General features: G+C 38.1%; 1 long non-coding RNA gene across 3 annotated transcripts in view; it reads left to right on the plus strand.

The window, feature by feature from the left end:
* The window catches only part of LOC147369849 (uncharacterized), a 222,381-nt gene that overhangs the window by 89,347 nt on the left and 109,904 nt on the right, over nucleotides 1-23,130 (plus strand). Inside the window, exon 3 of one of the 3 annotated variants that reach the window (XR_015168605.1) lies at nucleotides 7,739-7,814. The exons of the other annotated variants lie outside the window; for them this stretch is intronic. This is a non-coding gene — a long non-coding RNA (uncharacterized LOC147369849). Of the gene's footprint in view, nucleotides 1-7,738; nucleotides 7,815-23,130 lie in introns of those variants that run through there. 3 annotated transcript variants of the gene reach the window in all.

Here is a 23,130-nt window from a genome sequence, read left to right on the forward strand (position 1 = left end):
ATGCATGTAGGTATATCTCATTTAATTCTAACAACTCAAAGGAGTGGCTATTCAGTTCAGTTCAGTTCAGTTCAGTCGCTCAGTTGTGTCCGACTCTTTGAGACCCCATAAATCGCAGCATGCCAGGCCTCCCTGTCCATCACCAACTCCTGGAGTTCACTCAAACTCACGCCCATCGAGTCGGTGATGCCATCCAGCCATCTCATCCTCTGTCGTCCCCTTAGTGGCTATTATTAGACCTATAATATAGAGGTGTAAATGAGGCACAGAAAATTTAAGTAACAAGTAAATATTAAAATCATGAGCTAGTATGTAATTTGAATCCAATCAGCCTGACTCTTGTTCTTTCTTAAGACCTCCACTATCCTGCTTGTACCATTTATACGAAATGAATGACTAATTTTATTTTCTTAAAAATTGTATAGTCAAATTGTTTCTGTAGAATCAACCTCTGTCTTTGCATCAGGCTGCATAATTCCACACACTCTAAAAACCATGCCTTTTTAGGCTTCTTCCACAAATTTAATGCTACATGAAGACTGCATACTTTTGTATCCCACATTGTGCTGGGTATGTAGTAGCAGGTATTCAACAAGTATTAAGAATTTAATTGAGAATTGTATTATTTCTTTGGGTGTTTTCAGTACTATTCTGTTTTTTATTTTGCTAAAATTACATAACAAAGTTCCATTTGATTTAGAGACAGGGACGCTGAAGGACATTTCAAGATCAAAAAATAGTTTGGGGAAATAATGTGCTCCTAGTAGCAATCAAACTTTCAAGTCAACATACCCTTTGCAAGCTCTCTCTTGTTAAAATACAAGGAAACCTGTTCAAAAAAGTCCCAAAGTACCTAACAGATAAATTCTGGGACTCCCTTGGAAGATATTACATGATTACTTGGTTGCTGACATTAAAGGCTTTGGTGCATCTGTGGGTTAAGGAATACACACACACACACACACACACACACACCACACACGCACAAGCACTATTGTTAAATGTCTTCTCTATGCCCCTAGGATATTCACAGAAGCATAGAACCAAAACACTGTCACCCCACATCTAATCATGCAAGCAATTCAGTGTCTCTGATGTTGACAAATTATCTCTGGAAAATAGCCCTTGTCAGCAATGTTACCTTCAAACAGGATAGATGGCACAGACTTCTTGAGTCTTCTACAGAAATTTGGCCTAGAGCCCACAGTGCAAACTGACAATCTCTTCTAACAGTTTCTAACTATACAGTGGTTTGGGACTTGATATTGTAATTGCACTCTAAGCCTCAATTAGTTTCTGATATGATCCTCTGGAAGGTTGAAATCTTCATCTTACAGGTGTTTGTATATTCATCCCAAAGCAAAATTGTTAACTTGGCATTATGACTTTATAACTTAGAACATAAATCTCCAAAAGCCAGAAAACTTGACATCACTGCTCCCAGAGCAATTATAACTTCACCCCCTGCACTTAAATAGCTTTTATTTGATTAGATATAGTCTGAGCTGATTTTTCATCAATATTTATATAAAATAAATTTCTTCAGATGGAAAAATGTGGCTGTTTTTTAATTGGCGTTTGTAAGTATTTGCTAACACCTAGTTGCCAGGAATTTATAAAGCCATGTGTTTGATGAGGAAGGTTTAAGAAGATTTTAAAGTTGTAAATTCAGTCTCTGGTAAGGAAGGGTGAAGTGGAAGAAAATGTGAGACTAAGTGCTTATAACTTTGCAGGAAATAAAAAGTCCATATTTTTCTTCAGTCCTGATTAAATAGCTAACCCACTTATCAGTGTTCTTCAAAATGATGTAGACATAAAAATTGAGGAACTTGTAAAAATGAAGAATATCTGATTGTACTTCCAGAGATTCTGATTCATTTGATCTATATTGTGGTCATTAATTTGCATTTTTACAAGTGCTCCAGTGATTATGATAAAAGTAGGTTAAGTAATATTTCCATGAGTCTATTCTAGTAGGTACTAGTGTAATTACTCTTGTTGCCAAAATTTATATTTACTATATGTGAGGGCTTCCCACATGGCACAGTGGTAAATAATTTTCACCTGCTAATGCAGGAGCTGCAAGAGATGTGAGTTCGATCCCTTGTTTGGGAAGATCCCTGGAGTAGAAAATGGCAACCCACTCCAATGTTCTTGTCTGGGAAATATCGTGGACAGAGGAGTCTGGCAGGCTACAGTCCATGGTGTCACAGAGTTGCACATGACTGAGCAACTGACCACACACAAACATGTGATCACAGTCTAAAAATGTATGTGTTTACAAATGCTGTCTTTAGGAACATATATGCTGACATATACATGTATGTGTGCTGGCTAAGTCATTTCAGTCATGTCCAACTTTTGGTGACCCTGTGGACTGAAGCCTGCTAGGCGCCTAAGTACTCCTAAAGCCTACAGAATTAAAATTTCATTTCTTAGTTTGATAATGGAGCTTGTGTGCAGAGCTATATATTTTTTATTCATTTTCCAGGAGGGAATAAGAAAAGTCCTGGTGAAATAATTCACAAATAAGTATCACCTTTTGACTTTGTGTTTTAAAAACAAATCATATTGTTGTTGTTGTTCTATTGCTAAGTCATTTCTGACTCTTTTCGACCCCATGGACTGCAGTATGCTAGGCTCCTCTGTCTTTCCTTATCTCCCTAGGTTTGCTCAAATTCATGTCCATGGTGATGCTGGTGTTGCTATCTAACCATATCATTCTCTGCCACCCTCTTCTCCTCTTGCTTTCAATCTTTCCCAGCACCAGAGTCTTTTCCAATGAGTCGACTCTTTGCATCAAGTGGCCAAAGTAATTGGAGCTGCAGCTTCAGCATCAGTCTTTCCAATGAATATTCAAGATTAATTTCTTTTAGGATTGAATGGCTTGATCTTCTTGCAGCCCAAAGGACTCTCAAGAGTCCTCTCCAACACCACAGTTCAAAAGCATCAGTTCTTTGGCACTCAGCTTTCTTTCTGATCCACCTCTTACATCCCACGTGACTACTGGAAAAAACTATAGCTTTGACTAGATGGACCTATGTAGGCAAAGTGATGTCTCTACTTTTTAATATATTGTGTATGTTGGTCATAGCTTTTCTTCCAAAGAGCAAGTGTCTTTTAATTTCATGGCTGCAGTCACAATCTGCAGTTTTTGGAGCCCAGGAAAATAAAGTCTGTCACTCTTTCCATTGTTTACCCATCTATTTGCCATGAAGTGATGGGACTGGTTGCCATGATGTTAGTTTTTTGAATGTTGAGTTTCAAGCCAACTTTTTCACTCTCCTCTTTTACTTTCATCAAGAGGCTCTTCAGTTCCTCTTTGCTTTCTGCCATAGGGTGGTGTCATCTGTGTATCTGAGGTATTGATATTTCTGCCTGCAATCTTAATTCCAGTTTGTGTTCCTCCAGCCTAGCATTTCACATGATGTAGTCTGCATATAAATTAAATAAACAGGGTGACAATATACAGCCTTGACATACTCCTTTCCCAATTTGAAACCAGTCTGTTGTTCCATGTCCGGTTCTAACTGTTGCTTCTTGACCTGCATACAGATTTCTCAGGAGGCAGGTAATGTGGTCTGGTATTCCCATCTATTTAAGAATTTTCCACAATGTGTTGTGATCCACACAGTCAAAGGCTTTGGCATAGTCAATAAAGCAGAAGTAGATGTTTTTCTGGAACTCTCTTGCTTTTTCTATGATCCAACAGATGTTGGCAATTGGATCTCTGGTTTCTCTGCCTTTTCTAAATCCAGCTTGAACATCTGGAAGTTCAAGGTTCACATACTGTGGTTATCCAGGTTATTAAGACCTTTTTTGTATAGTTCTTCTATGTATTCTTGCCACCTCTTCTTAATCTTTCCTGCTTCTGTTAGGTCTTTACCATTTCATGTAGAAGAAATTAATTGCATGAATTCTCTTTTGAGAGAAAACATTCAATGCCCATAACTCTCACGAGCACAATAAAGTTTGTAATTAGGTAGATCTGTGAATGTCTTGTCCAGAAAAGCCAGAGATGTTTCAGAGAAATGTAAGTGCTCCAGAATAAGACTTGTACATTTTTGTTGTTAAAGACTGCAGATGTAGAATTGCAGTAATTATCAGCAAAGGTTTACAGTTTTTGAAAATGGAATTGTACTCTCTTTGGGCATTATACATATTGAACAAGAAAATGAAGGCTAAAGTGGACAATATTCTTTTGTAAATTGCTACATACTTTCTATAAGACATTATAGTTTAGCTGATAGGTGTTAAGAGTAATATTTTGCATAAGTATTTCACAATATTGAATATATATTTCTCTGTAATTAGAGCTCTGATTTTCTCAGAGAAAGATTAACTTTAAGATAATAATTAGAATGTATTTATCAAAATTGCCAGAACACATACCCAGTCCTTTGATTATAAAAAAAATGAAGAAACACTTCATCTCACACACACCCACAATCAACCCCCCAATACCTGCTTGAAAGAAAGAACAGTCTATTTTTAGATAAAATATTAGCTATAAATATGTGACTTTTATAGCTTTGTTTGAAGTAAATGTGAATTTGTAAAAATTATTTTTGTTTTATGTCTGTGCAAACAGCTACTAAATATAACTTTAGGAAAGGTAAACTATTAGAAACCAAATTATTTGAATTTTTTATTTTAATCTAAGTTGAAAAGGAGCAGTGTGGCCAGTCCTCACTGCTTTACATGTAGAGTGTTGGGGCTCATGATAACATCTGAATACATTTGCAAGTCCTGTAGGAAGTCAGTTTCTTCTATTGAAACATTTGGACAGAGTTTTAGTTTTTCATCCCTGTGTGTACTTTGCATGTTTTTCCTCCTGAAGCAGAAAATGACCAGATCCAGGGTGAATTTGTCTAAATTAGACCAATTGTAATTTCCTTCACACTAAATGGATGTTAATGATTCAGTGACCAAAATGTAGACTGTTGTGAGAAAATAAAGATGCGCTGTAAAATGCTTTGTGCCTTTGGGCAATGAAGGGTTTTCACTTGTGTTTTTAAGCTGATCCCCATGGGGAAGGGGAATTAGAAACTACATTTGCTATATAATGAAATGTGAAGGTTGCTCTGATTTTCTTATAAAGCCATCTTTCTGAAATAAGTTAATTTTAGAGTAAAACTCCCATTCCAAGAATTAACAACATCCTCAAATATTTCTTTATGATTTAATTCCTTCAATTTATATATGCTATTATTTCTTATATTTACGCTTTCATCTTTATATAATATTACATTCTAAAATCACCCCAATTTCTACCACATAGAGCTCAATAATTTGAGTGTTTTCCACTTGTCAGGGCATTGAACCTTTCAATTATCCTACCAAGTAGTTACTAAAGGAAATTTGCCACTACTTTGCAGATGATAAAATAAGATACGAGATGGTCAAGAACTGTTCAGTCATGAATTTGGCATTTTAAAATGTGTCTTTTAATTATGGCCAATGGCTTCTGTGTGATCAGATGGGTATCTAATTCTGTTTTTGAAAGTTAGAAGCTGCTGGATGTAACATATTACTTTCATTTATAAGATGACTGTAGGTAGAGAAAACAGTGGTGTATCTAAAGAGTTATATATGATTTTTAATAGTATTTAATCAAATTATCACCTGATCTGGTGAAGAGGTGGAGAAAACTGAGAAGGAAGATGAAGAGGAGAGAAGAGGAAAGAAAAAACTACAATATTGGCTAAAGAATGATTCTTGAATGCTCCATACACCTCATTCAATTCCTACAGGGTTGCTTGAGCAGTAAACAATACTAGGCTATATTTTGCTATTATGCCAAACTGGATTATATATATATATATATATTTATATATATATATATATATATATATATATATATATCTCCTGAGTATGAGTAAACTTTGAGAATTTGAGCCCCATGTCTATAAATGACTACTTACCAAAATGTAATGAGATAATCCTGTCTTATAGGAAATCTGAACTTTTGGCAGTGTATAAAACGTCAGTCCATTAGAAAATGTAAAGAAAGATAAAAATGCAAGTAGGTTTTTTTTCTGTACATATTAGTATGTGCTAACAATAATATTAATAATAGTTTTTAAAGAAAAAGTTACCTATAGCTTAAAAGGGACCACTGAAATACTGCACTCACTGAGGGTCCCAAAGTAGTTACAACATGGTTTCAGTCCTCAAACACAGCCAAATGATCAGCACGTCTGTTTACATGATATAACCTGACATACTCTCTACCGGGATGAGGGGTGAAAAGAGCTGGAGACCGCATCGGCTGAACCTCATCATGCTTTGCCAAAAGAAAACAACAAACTGTTCAACCTCAGAAACACAAAGGCTCTTTTGACTTCATTCCAAATCAGCTAAGCTCTTTGGCATAAAATAAACCTATTCCCAGGCATTCTGTAACAACAGTCATTTCCCAGGTTTGTTGTAATCGTAATTCTCCATAAGACCTCAGAAAGCTTAAAAAGTATTTCCAAATCTTTCCTAGAGGAATACATTTTCCTCTATATTCATTCTTGGGAGAGTGTACCTGCACTTTTTGTAGAGGGTTTTTGCATTTGAAAGTAGTAAAGCGAAGCCTATCTGTTTTCTTTTCTTCATCTTTCTTCCCATAATTTAAAGAATACAATTGCTTTATTTCCAAAGCTGCTCTTTAAACAAGTCCAAATCATGGAATTCTAGAATTTTAAGCATCTTTTATATATCCGGGAACTATGCAGATAAGGGGATTGGTGGGCTTGTGTTACTACAGAAGTGAAATAAAGTCACCAGCCTTGAAAACACAGGATAAAATGAACAACAAAGGGAAGCCGTGGCAGGATGACAAAGAGAAGTCGAAGGAGATTGTGATTATTTACCCTGGCAGAGAGGCCAGAGCCACGAGTAATGGGATGGAATGCTGAAACGTGAGGGGAAGAGAGAGTCTTGATAGAATGTGGGTAAAAAAATGTTCTGACAGGAGAGAATTGGATTCAGAAGTACTGTCCTAAGGGAAATGGTGGAAAATCCATTACTCAGTACACGTGTAATAGGACAGGACCAAGCTCTGGAAACTGTCGTAGGTAGTGATTCTGTATCGGCTCCCTGGGGAAAAGTGGAGAAGCTTTTGGTGCAATCTGATTTCTGTCACTATTTTTGACCTGTTCCAAGTAACTTGACCATTTTTTAAATTTATATACATGGGAAACTGAAATCCAGGGAACTTCTGATGAAAGAAAGATGGAGGAAGTACAATATGCAGTGCCTTTACCATGACTGATGAGTCCAGATATGATTATCAGGAGGATGGCGGTAGGACACAGTCATGGTCGAGTCCAGTGAACCAGGCGGTGCCCTGACCCTCAAGGATTGTATCCAGCCATCGCTGATGGGGCTGTCCCTCTGTAATGGAAGGGGATCGTTTCTGAAACAAACTCTGGCTTTTTCATTTGGCTGACATTTCCCTGATAGAAGGAGAGCTTATCATAAATTATAGGAAATAAAGGCGGAGAACCAATTTTCTCTTTACCTCTATTCCCCATGGACTGATAGGGCTAATGTTCGTCTTGAATGCTTTGATATCCTATGGTAGAATCAAATATTTGTTTTATTAAATGTAACCTGAAACCCCATTCTTTTTTAAATTGAAGGATAATTGCTTTACAATATTGTATTGGTTTCTGCCATACAACAATGCGAATCAACCATAAATATACATGTATACTTATGAAACACCATTCTGATTTACCTACTCTAGCTGCAGAGTTCAACAGAGCATGCACTAAAAATGTCCAATCAGATTCAGGAAGAACAAGGTAGGAGGCATGAAGAGGTAAGGATATCTCTTGTTGCTATGTGACACTCAGGATCTGTCTTAATTTCTCTGAACTAGCTTTGTGAATATTTAAATTTGTTAGTGCCTAAGAGGATATCACTTTCATGCATTGGAGAAGGAAATGGCAACCCACTCCAGTGTTCTTGCCTGGAGAATCCCAGGGATGGGGGAGCCTGGTGGGCTGCCCTCTTTGGGGTCGCAGAGAGTCAGACACGACTGAAGCGACTTAGCAGCAGCAGCAAGAGGATATCTAAAAATATTGTGTAAATAACTATTTGACATCATGATTAACATTTAGAAAGAGCTCAGTAACTGATATTTCCAACTTTAGAAACTTGCTCTCACTGGTTCACTAAGGACTTTATTTGAATTCATCTTGTAAGCTATATCTTATAGGTAGTTCTCTCTCTGGTTTCCAGCTTTATTCACCTGAAAATCAAGGGTTAGGAAGAAAGAATCTGTGGTACCAGTATATTTCAAGTTGTTATAAGATCGTAATCCTACATTTTGGGTGGCAATGTAGGTTAATATAATAAATTTGGAGGGTAATTTGTCAACGATCAAATTTCTAAGTGCACATATTGTAAGTGCTAAAAGTTCTTTTTAACCGTGATTGACTTTTCAGAGGTCAACTGTACTAGAAATATGCCTAACTATACTAGAAATAGTGCTAACGAATCTGCCTCTAATGTGGGAGACCTGGGTTCAATCCCTGGCTTAGGAAGATCCTCTAGAGAAGGAAATGGCTACCCACTCCATTATTCTTGCCTGGAGAATCCCATGGACAGAGGAGCCTGGCGGGCTATAGTCCATGGGGTCACAAAGAGCTGGATGTGACTGAGCACACACACACATATGTGTTCACAGTTTAAAAATGTCTGTTTATAAATGCTGTCTTTATATGCATATAAACACGCATATACTCACACAGTCCGTGAGGTTGCAAAGAACTGGACACAACTGAGCAACTAACACTTTCACAACAACATACTAGAAATAAACAAGCTGGGAATGAATGACATATTTCCTAAAGTTGGGCTTCCCTCCCAGCTCAATCAGTAAAGAGATTGCCTGCAATGCAGGAGACCCGGGTTCGATTCCTGGGTTGGGAAGGTCCCCTGGAGAAGGAAATGGCAACCCACTCCAGTATTCTTGCCTGTAGAATCCCATGAACAGAGAAGCCTGGCAGGTTACAGTCTATGGGGTCGCAAGAGTCGGACATGACTGAGCGATTAGGTGCACACCTAAAGCTAGCTGACTATGGAGCCTTGTTTTGGCAAAATATTTCCTGTAACAACTATTTAGAGAAACACATTTTGGGCAAAGCTGATCTGAAGAGTAAGCAAAATTTATGCATAAGTATAGAAGAACTCACACTTATGGATTAGCTTCTACATACCAGGTTCCCTGATAGATGGAATAAGGCATTACAATGGCTTTCAATAAGAATATGAAGGTACACATTGCTATATATAAAATGTATAAGCAACAAGGACCTACTGTATAGAACAGGGGGTACTTTTCAAAGTGTTGTAGCAATCTGGATACGAGGAGATTTGGGGACAGAATGGATATATGTATATATGTATCCATATACATATATGTATATGTATATATATGTATATGGATACATATATATATGTACATATACATATATGGATACGTATATATATGTATATATGTATATGGATACCTATATACATATATACAGATCCATTTGCTGCCCACCTGAAACTATTACAAAGTTGTTAATCAGCTATACTCCAATACAGAATAAAAAGTTTAATTTTAAAAAAGAATACGATGAATAATTGAATGAATGATCATGCCTCATTTGATCTTCATAACAACCTTATGAAGTAGGTATTACTGTCCTATTTTTTTTTTCTTTTTTCTAAGTGAGGCTTCTAGAGGTTTAGTCTTCATCCCACAATTCCTCAGGTCTAAGTGGTGGATCCAGACTTCAGTCACTAGTCTGCTTCTACCTCTCCGCTATGCTCTTCTCATTATACGGTACTGGAGGTCCGATTGAGGCAGTGGGAGGCAGGGAGATAAAAAGATTCCATAATCCTAAGAAACTGTCTAAGAATAGATAAGAGGAATTTATTTAAAATGGTGAGCATAGAGTTAGTCTTCAGTCTTTGGTATACTTTGGAGGAACGTTGCACCTTAATTTTTTTTAATGAATGGGGAAAATTACATCCCATAACAATAGATAAATACATCAAAGTGATAATTTTAAGAAGTTATGAAGGCTGGAAAAATCTAAATAGAAAAGAGTCAATGTTCTAAACTCATTAAATGAATTGAGATGAATAAATGGATAACACAAGACTAGCAGCCATTCATCCAATGCCCACTCCACCCCAGACAGATACTTTGTGTGATATCAGACAACTCAGTTTCTAGTAAATAGTTATACCTCTTCTTTAGTGATAAGTTTAACACAGAGAGGATGAACAACTCTCCCAAAGTTCCTCAGTAAGTAAACCGAGGTGAAGTCAGTTCCAATGAATTCCAAATTCCCTATGTATTTTATGATAGTGTATTGTTATACATGGGGGAGAAGACCTTTCAAAGTGAAAGACAAGGAGAACCACTGTGATGTTATTACAAAAAAAAAAAAAAAGAAAAACTTCTGTGTTCTCATGGTTATGGACTTTAAGTGACACCTGAGCTTTCAGTGTCTGTGGGGAAGGTGTACATGTATGCATGAGAGAAAGAGGGGAGGAGAGGGCAAGGAAGGAGAGAATAAAGGAGAGAAGGGAGAAAGAAAGGGAGGAGAGGGTTCCATTTTATGAGTATATTTATCATACATTGTTAATATAAATTCTGAAGGGAGATGGCCAATGACGCACTCTGTGAAGCTGGGATTTCTCTTTTGTGATTGTGGGTATTTCATTCAGAAGTGCATCATGCATCTCAGCTCCCACATTTTAAATTAAATTTCCTTATTACTTTTTAAGTAGCTTGTCATGGATTATTGAGTATTTACTGTATGTTTATACTGTAATTCTCTGAAATGACATATAGTAATTGCTTTAGCTACTGCATCTGATGTCTAATTACTGTAAATGCATGTAAAGAAGTAATTAAATGGAAAAAGATAAACTTTTTTTTCCAAAACTTCATATTACAGATTAAGCGGAGGATGTTTAGCTCTTTCTCTGATTTTTGGTAAAAACAAATAAACTCATGTGCAAGCAGAACGATTAGCAAGCTGGCAGGGATAAATTGATTTGATGTGACTTGCTCATCTGTTCCACTGGAGGCGCAGAAGTACCCTGAACCCCTGCATGAGCTGTGAACTCATGCTGTGCCCCTGTGCCCTAAAGACAAGCCAAGGCTTTCCCCGTTCAAACATGTTCCTCTTCTACCTTGCAATTATACTGCAGAATACAATGGGACATCTCAAGACATCTTGCGTAAAATATGCCTCTACAAACTTCTGGTCCAGTTGTGCAGGAAAAAAAAAAGTCGATTAAAAACCATTACAAATGCCATACTCCCAAAGTTTAACAAATACTTGATTCAGTTTTGCAGCATCTGGTTATTTTTAAGTGATTTGCAAATGAGCAGCCCCTTGGTGTTCTGGACGATGTAAACCACTCAGAGCACAGAAATTGGTTGCATGGAGCTGGAGTAGGAGTAGGAGGGATGAGGTCTGTTTTATAACATCAAACACAGCAGCACTATACTGGTTAGGCAATGCCAAAAGTTGTCAAATGGCCTTTTTCCACAGGAAAAAAGAATCGCAGCAGGATGGACTTAAAGCAAGATCCAGAATTAAAGACTGCATTATTCCTCTCATCCTTCCAAGGGCAGGTGAACACAGAGGGATATTTTCAACCACTGAGATATTAATAAAGGCAGACACAAAGAGCCTATTGCAATCTTGCTGCTATAAAGTTTAAGTTGATCCAATCTTTCTTCTGACCTTTTGAATTGCCAATTGGAAAAACACACACAAATGGCCCTCAGCTGTGAAGCAGCTCAGTGAGCATTCTAGACAACCTGTGGTCATCCCCTTGAGCAAGGAGTTTGAAAAGCGACAAGATCTGTACCCTGCCTCTCAGAGGACGCAACTTTCTGCTCCATGGCTTGGTCTGGAAGTGCTTTCCAGCCTGCCCTTAGGTCTAAACCAGACTCCATTATTTATCTCCTTTTGGGGAGCCATAGAAATACTCTGTTACTGCCCTCAAGCTGCCAAATCTGATACTGCAAGCAACCAACAGTCTGAATTTATCAATTGATTTCATTAATGTGAACAAAGTTGGCTTTTTGCCTCCATTACAACTAGGTGAAATTAATATTAAGACATCAGGAGAAAGTATCCTTTGGCTCCAGTAAAGAATACGAATGGGGAAGAGGAATCCTTGGGATTCTGTAGCAGTGCTTGGCAGATTTTTAGATTTATAATCCTTCCTGCTTTTGCAGATGTTTAATATAGGAATTTTAATAAGAGCCAGCACCCAGTTGGAAAAGACCTTGAGGCTGGGAAAAATTGAGGATAGGAGGAAAAGAGGGAGGCAGAGGTTAAGATGGTTGGATAGCATTATCGACTCAGCGGGCACGAATTTGAGCAAACTCTGGGAGATAGTGAAGGACAGGGAAGCCTGGCATGCTACAGTCTGCGGGATCACAAAGAGCTGGACACAACTTAGCCACTGAACAGCAACAACAACAACACCCAATTGTTCAAGTTTCCCTTCACCAACCCTGTTCTTCTGTTCTCTAAAGTAACCCTTTGAGTACATTCTTGGAGAATATCATTTTTAAAACATTGCATTTTTATTAATATATTCTTTCACTTGTTTGTCAGTATGTTCGTTCATTTGTTCAGTCAAGTATCTTTTTTCCACAATTTTATTGAGAAATAATTGGCACACATTATTGCACAAGTTAAAAGGCATATGTCATGATGATTCAGTTGTGCCAGCACAGTGCTAGGAAGCTGATCATATTTTCTTTAAGGCTTGCTTTCCCCAAAGATATTTGATCCAGAAAGCCATCTGTGAAAGGAGGACTTTCTGAGTAATGTAGCTGCATAGACTGGTTCTTGTATTCTTCTTCTGTTTGTTATAAAATGAAGTTAATGAAATTTAACATGTAGGTTCAAGGTTAAAAGGGACATGTGAACATTAGGGTAGTCAACATTCTAGCTCATTTTTATCTATATTTTGTCAAATAACAGATATATACCTTGAATTTCTTAAAACTATGTGAATGGAATTCGATGCATGCATCTTCATGGCAGGAAAAGCACCATTAGATAAATACTAATAGTTGCTGATATTTATGTCAAGATCTCTGGTACTTTTCTTGACATGTATATATTAATAACGTGTGTGCATGTTCAGTTTCTCAGTTGTGTCCAGCTCTTTGTAACCCCATAGACTGTAGCCTGCTAGGCTCCTCTGTCCATGGAATTTTCCAGGCAAGAATGCTGGAGTGGGTTGCTATTTCCTACTCCATGGGATCTTCCTGACCCAGGGATCAAACCCAAGTCTCTTGTGTCTCCTGCATTGGCAGGAAGACTCTTTACCACTGTGCCACCTGGGAGGCTCATATGTAACTTGAGCTATTTGTTGTTATCATTACAATATATTTTATTGTCATTACAATTTTATGGACAGTCCCTGGTGGCTCAGACAGTAAAGAATCCACCTGCCAAGGCAGGAGACCTGGGTTTGATCCCTGGGTTGGGATGATCCTCTGGAGAAAGCAATGGCTAACCACTCCAGTAGCCTGGAGAATTCCGTGGATAGAGGAGCCTGGCTGGCTTATAGTCCATGGACTCGCAGAATAGGATACGACTGAGTGACTAACACTTTCTTTCACTTTCAACTTGAAACAAAGAATGATTAAGCAACTTATGCAAGGTCACACAAATAGTAGAGATGGGATCTGAAGCCGGAAAGATCAGCTTCACATTCTGGATTCATAACCACTCTATATTGACTCTGGGAATAGGACCTAATAAAAGAGGCCAACCTTTTTGGATTTAGAGTCAATAAAGAACCAGGATTTAGAGTTAATAAAGGTGGTAGCTGCAGATTTAAATAAATTTGAGAGCTAGAGGATAGTTACTTTACCCTTTTCTTCCTCTGACCACCCCTCGATACAGTGGCCCACACAGATCCACAATGAAAAAACATTTTTTCCATTTAAACTAAAACTGAACTTTGATCATTAGACATTAATTTATGCCTGTTACTATAATAGGTTATTGGTAAGAGCAATATGTTATGCATTATAATTAGAACAAACTGATTTTGAATTATTTTGATCCAATTGAACCAGCATTATTGAACCTATGCAGGATTATAGCCAGTGTACTAGAATCATTGTGTAAGCAGAGGATCTTGGATACACCCACAGAAACTCACACAAAGTCAACGTTGTACCTTTACATTACAAGCTTCCAAGAAATCCACAGCCTCACAAAGATCTAGGTTTAAAAGTGTATATGACTGAAGAGGAAAAGTACTCAAATGTCAAGCAGTATGTCACATTATGTGACTAGACAAAGTCTCCTTTTGCTTGGAAATAATTAACATCGGTGGGGTTTAAAGGGAAGATTCCTGGAGAAGGTGAAATTGCCATTGAGCCCTTAGAGACAGGTTTTTGTCCAGTGTGAGGATGTATTATCAGTTATCGAAAGTTCCAGGAACAAGGTTAGGCTGAAGGTAAGGCTGGTACAGCCCCATAGTTTCATTGCTTCTCTGTGTGTCTCATGTCTTCTTTTCATAATGCTTTATTGTTCTTCAGTGTGCATCAGATGGGGGACATTTGCAGACACAGACCACTTTATGGAGTTTAACAGTCAGTTGTGCTTTCCTGGTGGTTCAGCAATAAAGAAGTGAGTTCATTCCCTGGGTTGGGAAGATCCCCTGGAGAAGGAAATGGCACCCCACTCCAGTATTCTTTTCTGGGAAATCCCATGGACAGGGGACCCTGGCAGGCTACAGTTCTTGGGGTTGCAAAGAGTTGAATACGGCTTAGCGACTAAACAACAACAACGCCAACAGCAGCAGCAGTCAGTTACATGCTTATGGAAAGGATGTGGAAGACTGCAGGAGAGAGCTCCAGAGTGGGGCCTCCCAGGCTGACTTCCCAACAATCCTGTGGAGCTGGTCTTCTCAGCGTGTTTCTCCTGCCACACTAAGGATACCAGGGACATGTAAAACTGCTGGCCCCATGTTAGCTATGACCTGGAAATAGGTAACTGTTTCCACATTTGCTGAAGTCAGAGTCACGCCTTGCCAGCCACTCTTCACTCAAGCCAATAGTGTTTTCTCAAGCACTGCCTTTCTTTCTATGTAAGTCAGTTCTGAAAAAAAAAAAAAAAAATCTACTCCTAAGAGTGACACTAACTAGAAGAACCTAGTTGCTGTTGAAAGCCTGCTATGCAAGGGAATCTGAAAAGAAAAGAAACTGGAGCAGATGAAAAGAAACTGGAACAGATGAAAAGAAACTGGAACGATGCAAAACAAGTCAGTCTACTCTATTTGTCACCTTCATCCTTATCACTGTCCGAGAAGTCACCATGGCAGTTGAAAAAGGGCTACTTTGGAGAATCTCTGCTAGACAGTGGAGTGGGGGAGATGTCTATAAAATAGAGATGTCACCTGCCATAGGAGACATGGCTAACCGCACCTTGCCCTTTTCTCCCTGAGCTCCAAAATACACCTTCTAAATACTTGTCAACCAATTACCAAAGAATTGCTCTCAAAGTTGATCAGCATCTATTTGGGATTCCTGGCCAGGGACAAGAAATACAAGAAGATAAGCCAGAAGAATCAGCATATAATACAGACAAACTACAAGTCTTGGGGGGCAGATTGAGACTAAGACGAGTCTCTCACCAATTTGTTTAAGGCTAACGCCAGAAAGAATTGTTACAATTTAAATCACTAAAATTATTTATACATTCCTCAACCAAAGAGCATTATTTCTGAGATACTGGCTAGAACTTTTATCCAGCAATAGAAAAAGTAGCATTATAACCTAAACCGAGCACATGCATCTAACTTAACTATGCCTGCATAATTGCTGGCAGTGAGCTGCGTTCCTGCGATTAGGGCTCATCAGCCAGGCTGGCGCATTCCCAGTATATGATGCTGGAGCATTCCACTGAGCCTACAGAGAGAGCAGGGGTTGGGTGACATTGTCGGGCCTTTTTCATTTGAGTTACAAGTGGAGCTGCGTCTGGTCCATGTGGATAATTGTTTGTTTGCTTTTTGTCACATTTGGAACCAACGTAAATAAACCCAATCTGTAAATGAGAAAGCAAAGCCCAAAGCACCTGGAGTGTTTTGATGGAACTCAGTAAACTGAAAGCTTGTTGGCAGCCGTGAGGGAGAAAATGACATATCCTGTACCAGTGGGAGTAGGGGAAAGGATTGAATGGTCACTCTCTGATACTGCTCCATTTGTAATTTTCTTGAGAAATAATAAGGATCCATTAAGATACAGTCCCTGGAAAGGAAGGAAATGTTGATCTGCATTGGAAATGGTATTTAATTACTCCATATGAAATGCAAAATATCTGCCTTTAAAAAATGAGTTGGCATAAAGTAGTTTGCTTCAAAAGGGAAATAAATTGAGAGGTTTATGTTGATACAGAGTGCAAATTCATAATAAAACAAAACCTTCACTTGTGAGAATGTGACACAGCATGTCTAGAATAAAGTGGTGTGTCCAGAACGCCTATATGGTGGGGCGTGGGCTTAGGCAGGGAGCTAATTGATGATGAACACAGGGGACTTACCTAGAAAGAGCATTTGCAGAACTATTGACATACATAAGGTTAAAAAATTTAAAAAGCATTTGTCCATATGAATGAAGTAGAAGAGAGAAGCATAAGTGAGCCACTTTCCTCCCTTCCTCCTCTACAACTTAACATCCTTTTGCTACTGTCAATGCTAGTGACTTTTTGGTTCTGGATAGCTTGAGAATTTGATAAAATCGCAAATTGTGTCAAGTTTCTCTCTGTAAGTTTTGGTCTTTCATTTTGTTGACTTACCCTCTCCACTAGAAGGTCCGTACTCCTTAGTATTCAGAAATACAATGCCCATTTAACTCCCTGTCTTCATCCCTCCTGAAATATTCTGTCTTCTGGAAATAATCAAATACCATCTCTGTGTGCCCTGTTGTGAATTTTTAACTACAATATTTCTCTCGGAAGTATTTCTAGTTACAGTAGGAACTCTGAATGATAAAAGTTTAACTATTTTCATATTCTTACTGGTATTACCTGTTCCCTCTTTCCCTTCCACATATCCTGTTGAGCAAACATGGTATCCTCTGAGGTTACAGTGAAAGTAAGGTACAGACACTGTCTTCAAGGAGATCATAATCCATCAGAGAAATCTGTGGTGAGTGCTACAAATCAGGTTGGAGTTGGATGCTAAGAGAGGCAGTGAAGCAAGTGAAGCAACACTTTATCCTGCCAGGGGCATCTTCTAGAAAGTGATTTCTGAACTGGAACTTAGACTGAGCAAGATGAATGCAGTGAAGAAGAGAAAGGACAGAGACCAGACGGCACAGTCTGAGGGCAAACAATACAGACGGGTGTTTCACTTAAGCTACAGCCCCGGGTTCCGTGGAGGAGACCATGGGAAGTTCAGATAAGGGCTGCATTAGGAAGGGTTGCACGTACTTTCTTGACAAGTTCTAACTGTTTTGTAGTTGGTGGTTGTTGGTGTTTTTTTTTTTTTTTTTCATTTTTTATCGAAGTATAGTTGATTTGCAGTGTTTCATATGTATAGCAAATGTGTGTGTGTGCGCGCGCGCTCGCCAGCAAAGTTGCTTCAGTCCTGTCTGCCTCTTTGTGACCCCATGGACTGTAGGCTGCCAGGCTCCTCTGTCCATGGGATTCTCCAGGCAAAAAATACTGGAGTGGATTGCTATGCCCTCCTCCAGGGGATCTTCCCGACTCAGGGATTGAACCCACGTCTCCTGAAATGTATATATTTCAGATTCTTTTCCATTATAAGTTATTATAAGATATTGAATATGGTTCCCTGTGCCATATAGTAGATCCTTATTATCTATTTTCTATTTAGCAGTATGTATCTCTTAATCCCAAATTCCAGATTTATCCCATTCCTCCCTTTCTCCCTTGCTATTTGTTTGTTTTATATGTTTGTAAGTCTATTTCTGTTTTGTAAATAAGGTCATTTGTATCATTTTTTTGATTTCACATATAAGTAATATCATATATTTGTCTTTCCCTGTCTGACTTACTTTACTTAATGTGGTATGTCTAACTCCATTGCTGTTGCTGCAAATGGCATTATTTAATGATTTTTTTCATGGCTGAATAATATTCCACTGTCAATATATACCACATCTTCTTTATCCATTTATTTGTCAATGAACATTTAGGTTGCTTCCATGTCTTGGCTATTTTAAATAGCACTGCTATGAACATTGAGGTGCATATATCTTTTCAAGTTTGAGTTTTCTCTGGATATTTGCCCAGGAATGGGATTGCTGTATCATATGGTAACTCCATATGTAATTTTTTTAAGGAAACTGCATACTGTTCTCCCTAGTGGCTGCACCTATTTCACCAATTTACATTATCACCAACCATGTGGGACGGCTCTCCTTTCTCCATATCCCCAAGCATTTGTTATTTGTAGACTTTCTGATGATGGTCATTCTGACCCATATGAGAGGGTATCTCATTGTAGTTTTGATGTGCATTTCTCTAATAATTAGTGATACCGAGCATCTTTTCCTGTGCCTATTGTCCTTCTGTATATCTTCTTTGGAAAAATGCTTATTTACTCTTCTGCTCATTTTTTGATTTGGTTTGTGTTTTGTTTTGTTGTTGTTAATTGAGCTTCATGAGCTGTTTGTATATTTTGGAGATTAATTTCTTTTCAGTCACATCATTTGAAAATCTTTTCTCATTCTCCATAGGTTGTCTTTTCATTTTGTTTATGATTTCCTTTGCTGTGTAAAAGTTTTTAAGTTTAATTAAGTCCAACTTATTTATTTTTGTTTCTGTTTCCATTACTCTAGGAGAAGGATCCAAAAAATATATATATATTGCCATGATAAGTGGTGTCCAGACTGTTTTCCTCTGGGAGTCTTATAGTGTCCAGTCTTACATTTAGGTCTTTAGTCCATTTTGAGCTTATTTTTGTCTATGGTGTTAGAAAATGTTGTCATTTCATTCTTTTACTTTTACATGTAGCTGTCTAGTTTTCCCAGCACCACTTCCTGAAGATACTGTTTTTCTCTCCATTGTATATTCTTGCCTCCTTTGTCATAGATTAATTGGACATATGTGAGTGGGTTTATTTCTGGTCTTTCTGTCCTATTCTTTTGATCTGTGTGTCTGTTTTGTTTTAAAAAGAAGGTGTTGGGAATCCCCTGAAGGATTCAGAGCTGGGGAATAATTGAAGAACTTTATTTTGATTCACTCTCCTCCTAGTACTGAAATTCTAACCATCACACCCCCTTGCTTGTGTAAAGAGGCAGTTCTTTCTGTAGAACAATAGGGACACCAGACCAAAAACAAAGGTGCTGTGACGGATTATCTTTGGGACACCCAGTTGAAAGCAGGGATAAACCAGTTTCTTTGCTAGAGCTTCCTGGATAGCTCAGGATAGATGGATTGGGAAATAATCCATCTGCAATGCAGGAGACCCTGGTTCAATTCCTGGATTGGCAAGATCCTCTGGAGGAGGGATAGGCTACCCAGTCCAGTATTCTTAAGCTTCCCTTGTGGCTCAGCTGGTAAAGAATCTGCCTGTAATGCAGGATCCCTGGGTTGAGGAGATCCCCTGGAGTAAGGGAAAGGCTACCCACTCCAGTATTCTGGCCTTGAGAATTCCATGGACAACAGTCCTTGGGGTCACAAAAAGTCAGACACAACTGACAGACTTTCGCTTCACTTTGCTAGAGCGACTCAGAATCTTTATTGTGATGATGCACATGGAATTACCCCAAAAGGGGAGATTTACAATGAAATGAAATTAGAGGAATTAATTTTCTAAGGAAAAACAAATTGAAAGCCATTCTCTCCAGACTCCTCTTTAGAAACCCAAGTACTTTCTTTATCTAGAACTTTTAACTTGTTAGATCAGAGAGAAGTGAGTTTCCAAAAGGTAACTTTTATGTTTTAAACTTGCAATAAGAAAAAAATAAATAAACTCAAGGAGTGAGGAATCATGAAATCTCTGTATATCCATCTCCACACTCAATAACTGTCAACATTTTGAGTGTGGAGATGGGTATACAGAGATTTCATGATTCCTCACTCCTTCGGTGAGTGATAAATGAACATTCCTTCATTTATCACTCCCTTCTCTACTCTGTGTAAAGCAATTTGCTCCTCAGGAAATGTCTGCTAGTCTCACCTTTAGTGATGCAAAGATTGATCCCTGGTTCAGATGGCTGTTGTGTGATCCTTCTATCTACAAGTTCCCATCAATCAGCTAGTACTACTGTTTCACTTATAGTACTAATATCCTATTAGTAGTTGAAAGACAGTTATTTTCTCTTTCTACTATTTCTTCTAGAATAAAATCTGGAACATAAATTTTTCCCAAGCTTATCTTATACAGCCTCTGTTTTAGACTGGGCTCAGCCATTTTTTTCTAAGAAGTCCTGGTTAACTTTATTAGAAAATTCTGTCTAGGCAGCAAGAGAGTGTTGAGTTGCTTTAAGGGTTCCTCTACACCCATAAGCAACCTTTTAACCTTGTTATTATTAGATTTTAGTTGATCACTTTTGTTTCTCTCAGCAAAAAATAAGAAAATATATGTATGTATCTCTATTTTCTATCTTTCTGACACCAAAGTAGCATGGGACATTCAGTATTCTACCTTATTTTCTGTTTCCATCACTTAATAACCAATTTTTGTATATTTTTTCATATTGGTACATAAAGCGCTTCTGTATGCATTTTCCCAGTTTCTTAGTATTCTGTTCTGTGAATCATTTATTCAGTCATTTCCTACTCAATGGACATTTCATTTATTCCTATCTTTTGCTTGAACTAATAACATCACAGTATATAACCCTTTAAATGTATCATTTTGTATTTTTGTTCAGGATGACTTTGGGTTGGGTTCCAAGAAGAGGATTATTGAGTCAAGTGATATCTGCATATACAGTGTTACTAAATGTTTTCACATTCCCCTTGGGGAACCCACAGAGATTGTGCCATTTTGTATTCTTACCATCAAAGTATGAGCAAGACTTTTTCCGCAGTCTCAAAAGCAGAATATGTTGTCCACAGCATAGAAATTCGGTGATGTGATGGTTGAGAAATGGTAACTCAGTGACATTTTCATTAACATTTTTGTTGTTGTTATTGTTATTTTGAATGATCTAGAACATCTTTTTTAATGTAAGGGTCATGTGCATGTCTTTTTTCTGAAAAACTGCATGTTCCTAAGTTTGGGGGAAGGGACAATTAATAAAGGAGGAGGAGAGAGTTAAGTTTGAGAGCATGGAATCTTTACCCCTCCTCTGCTACTTACATTGGAGAGAAGGGACAATAGGGGACCTTGACCTCAAGGTGGACTCTCAGTAACCAGGCAACAGATAAAGGTTGTCAAAGCTCTGGAGAGTGCCATGCTTAAAGCATAAAATTCCATAGGAGAAACTGCTCAATCTATAATCATTTTTGATGGTCCTCTATTTTACAGACCACAGAATTTGGAGGCAGGAGAGGGCTTTTGAGTCCTTAAAATCCAATTCATTTATTTTACACATGAGCCAGAGTAGTGAGTAGACTCACCCACTTGATCAGTTTCTTGTCTGTGTTTTCCAAGACCTGACCCTTTACTTCTCCTCCGCAACTGGGTCCACTAGTGCTAATAAGCAGTATTTTTAGCTTTCCTTGGGTCAAACAAGAAATAGGTAAGGTAAATTTATCTCTTTCCGAGGATGGTAGTATTTCCTATCTATAACCAGTTAAACATTCACACGTCTTTATGAATATGAATCATTAAAAGCATCACTCCTCCCAATTCTAAGTGCCTAGAGATTCCTATTATCTCCTAGTGGTTGACTTGTCATATACTTTACCCTTCATCCAAGAGGAACAGGTTAATGAAATCTACTGCTTTTCATTGAACTGGTTATCATGTGTTACTAAATGTCAGGAAGAATGAAGAACACCTTCACTTCTTTCAGCTGTATGAATGTAACAACTCTAACACATACTCCATAGAACAATGTATTTGAGGGGATTAAAAATCTAGACACTGTAATCTAGAAGATTATGATCTAGAGATCTCTTCAAGAAAATTAGAGATACCAAGGGAACATTTCATGCAAAGATGGGCTCAATAAAGGACAGAAGTGGTATGGACCTAACAGAAGCAGAAGATATTAAGAAGAGGTGGAAAGAATACACAGAAGAACTGTACAAGAAAGATCTTCATGACCAAGATAATCACGATGGTATGATCAATCACATAGAGCCAGACATCCTGGAATGTGAAGTCAAGTGGGCCTTAGAAAGCATCACTATGAACAAAGCTAGTGGAGGTGATGAAATCCCAGTTGAGCTATTTCAAATTCTGAAAGATGATGCTGTGAAAGTGCTGCACTCAATATGCCAGCAAATTTGGAAAACTCAGAGGTGGTCACAGGACTGGAAAAGGTCCATTTTCATTCCAATCCCAAAAAAAGGCAATGCCAAAGAATGCTCAAACTACCACACAATTGCACTCATCTCACACACTAGTAAAGTAATGCTCAAAATTCTCCAAGCCTGGCTTCAGCAATACATGAACCATGAACTTCCACATGTTTAAGCTGGTTTTAGAAAAGGCAGAGGAACCAGAGATCAAATTGCCAACATCCTCTGGACCATGGAAAAAGCAATAGAGTTCCAGAAAAACATCTTTTTATGCTTTATTGACTATGCCAAAGCTTTTGACTGTGTGGATCACAATAAACTGTGGGAAATTCTGAACGAGATGGGAATACGAGACCACCTGACCTGCCTCTTGAGAAATCTATATGCAGGTCAGGAAGCAACAGTTAGAACTGGACATGGAACAACAGACTGGCTCCAAATAGGAAAAGGAGTACCTCAAGTCTGTGTATTGTCACCCTGCTTATTTAACTTATATGCAGAGTACATCGTGAGAAATGCTGGGCTGGAAGAAGCACAAGCTAGAATCATGATTGCCGGGAGAAACATCAATAACCTCAGATATGCAGATGATACCACCCTTATGGCAGGAAGTGAAGAGGAACTCAAAAGCCTCTTGATGAAGGTGAAAGAGGAGAGTGAAAAAGTTGGCTTAAAGCTCAACATTCAGAAAACGAAG

Source organism: Bos grunniens, chromosome 7 (assembly GCF_055505025.1).
Source record: "Bos grunniens cultivar Pamir isolate PY7600 chromosome 7, Bosgru_T2T1.0, whole genome shotgun sequence".
NCBI lineage: Eukaryota > Metazoa > Chordata > Mammalia > Artiodactyla > Bovidae > Bos > Bos grunniens.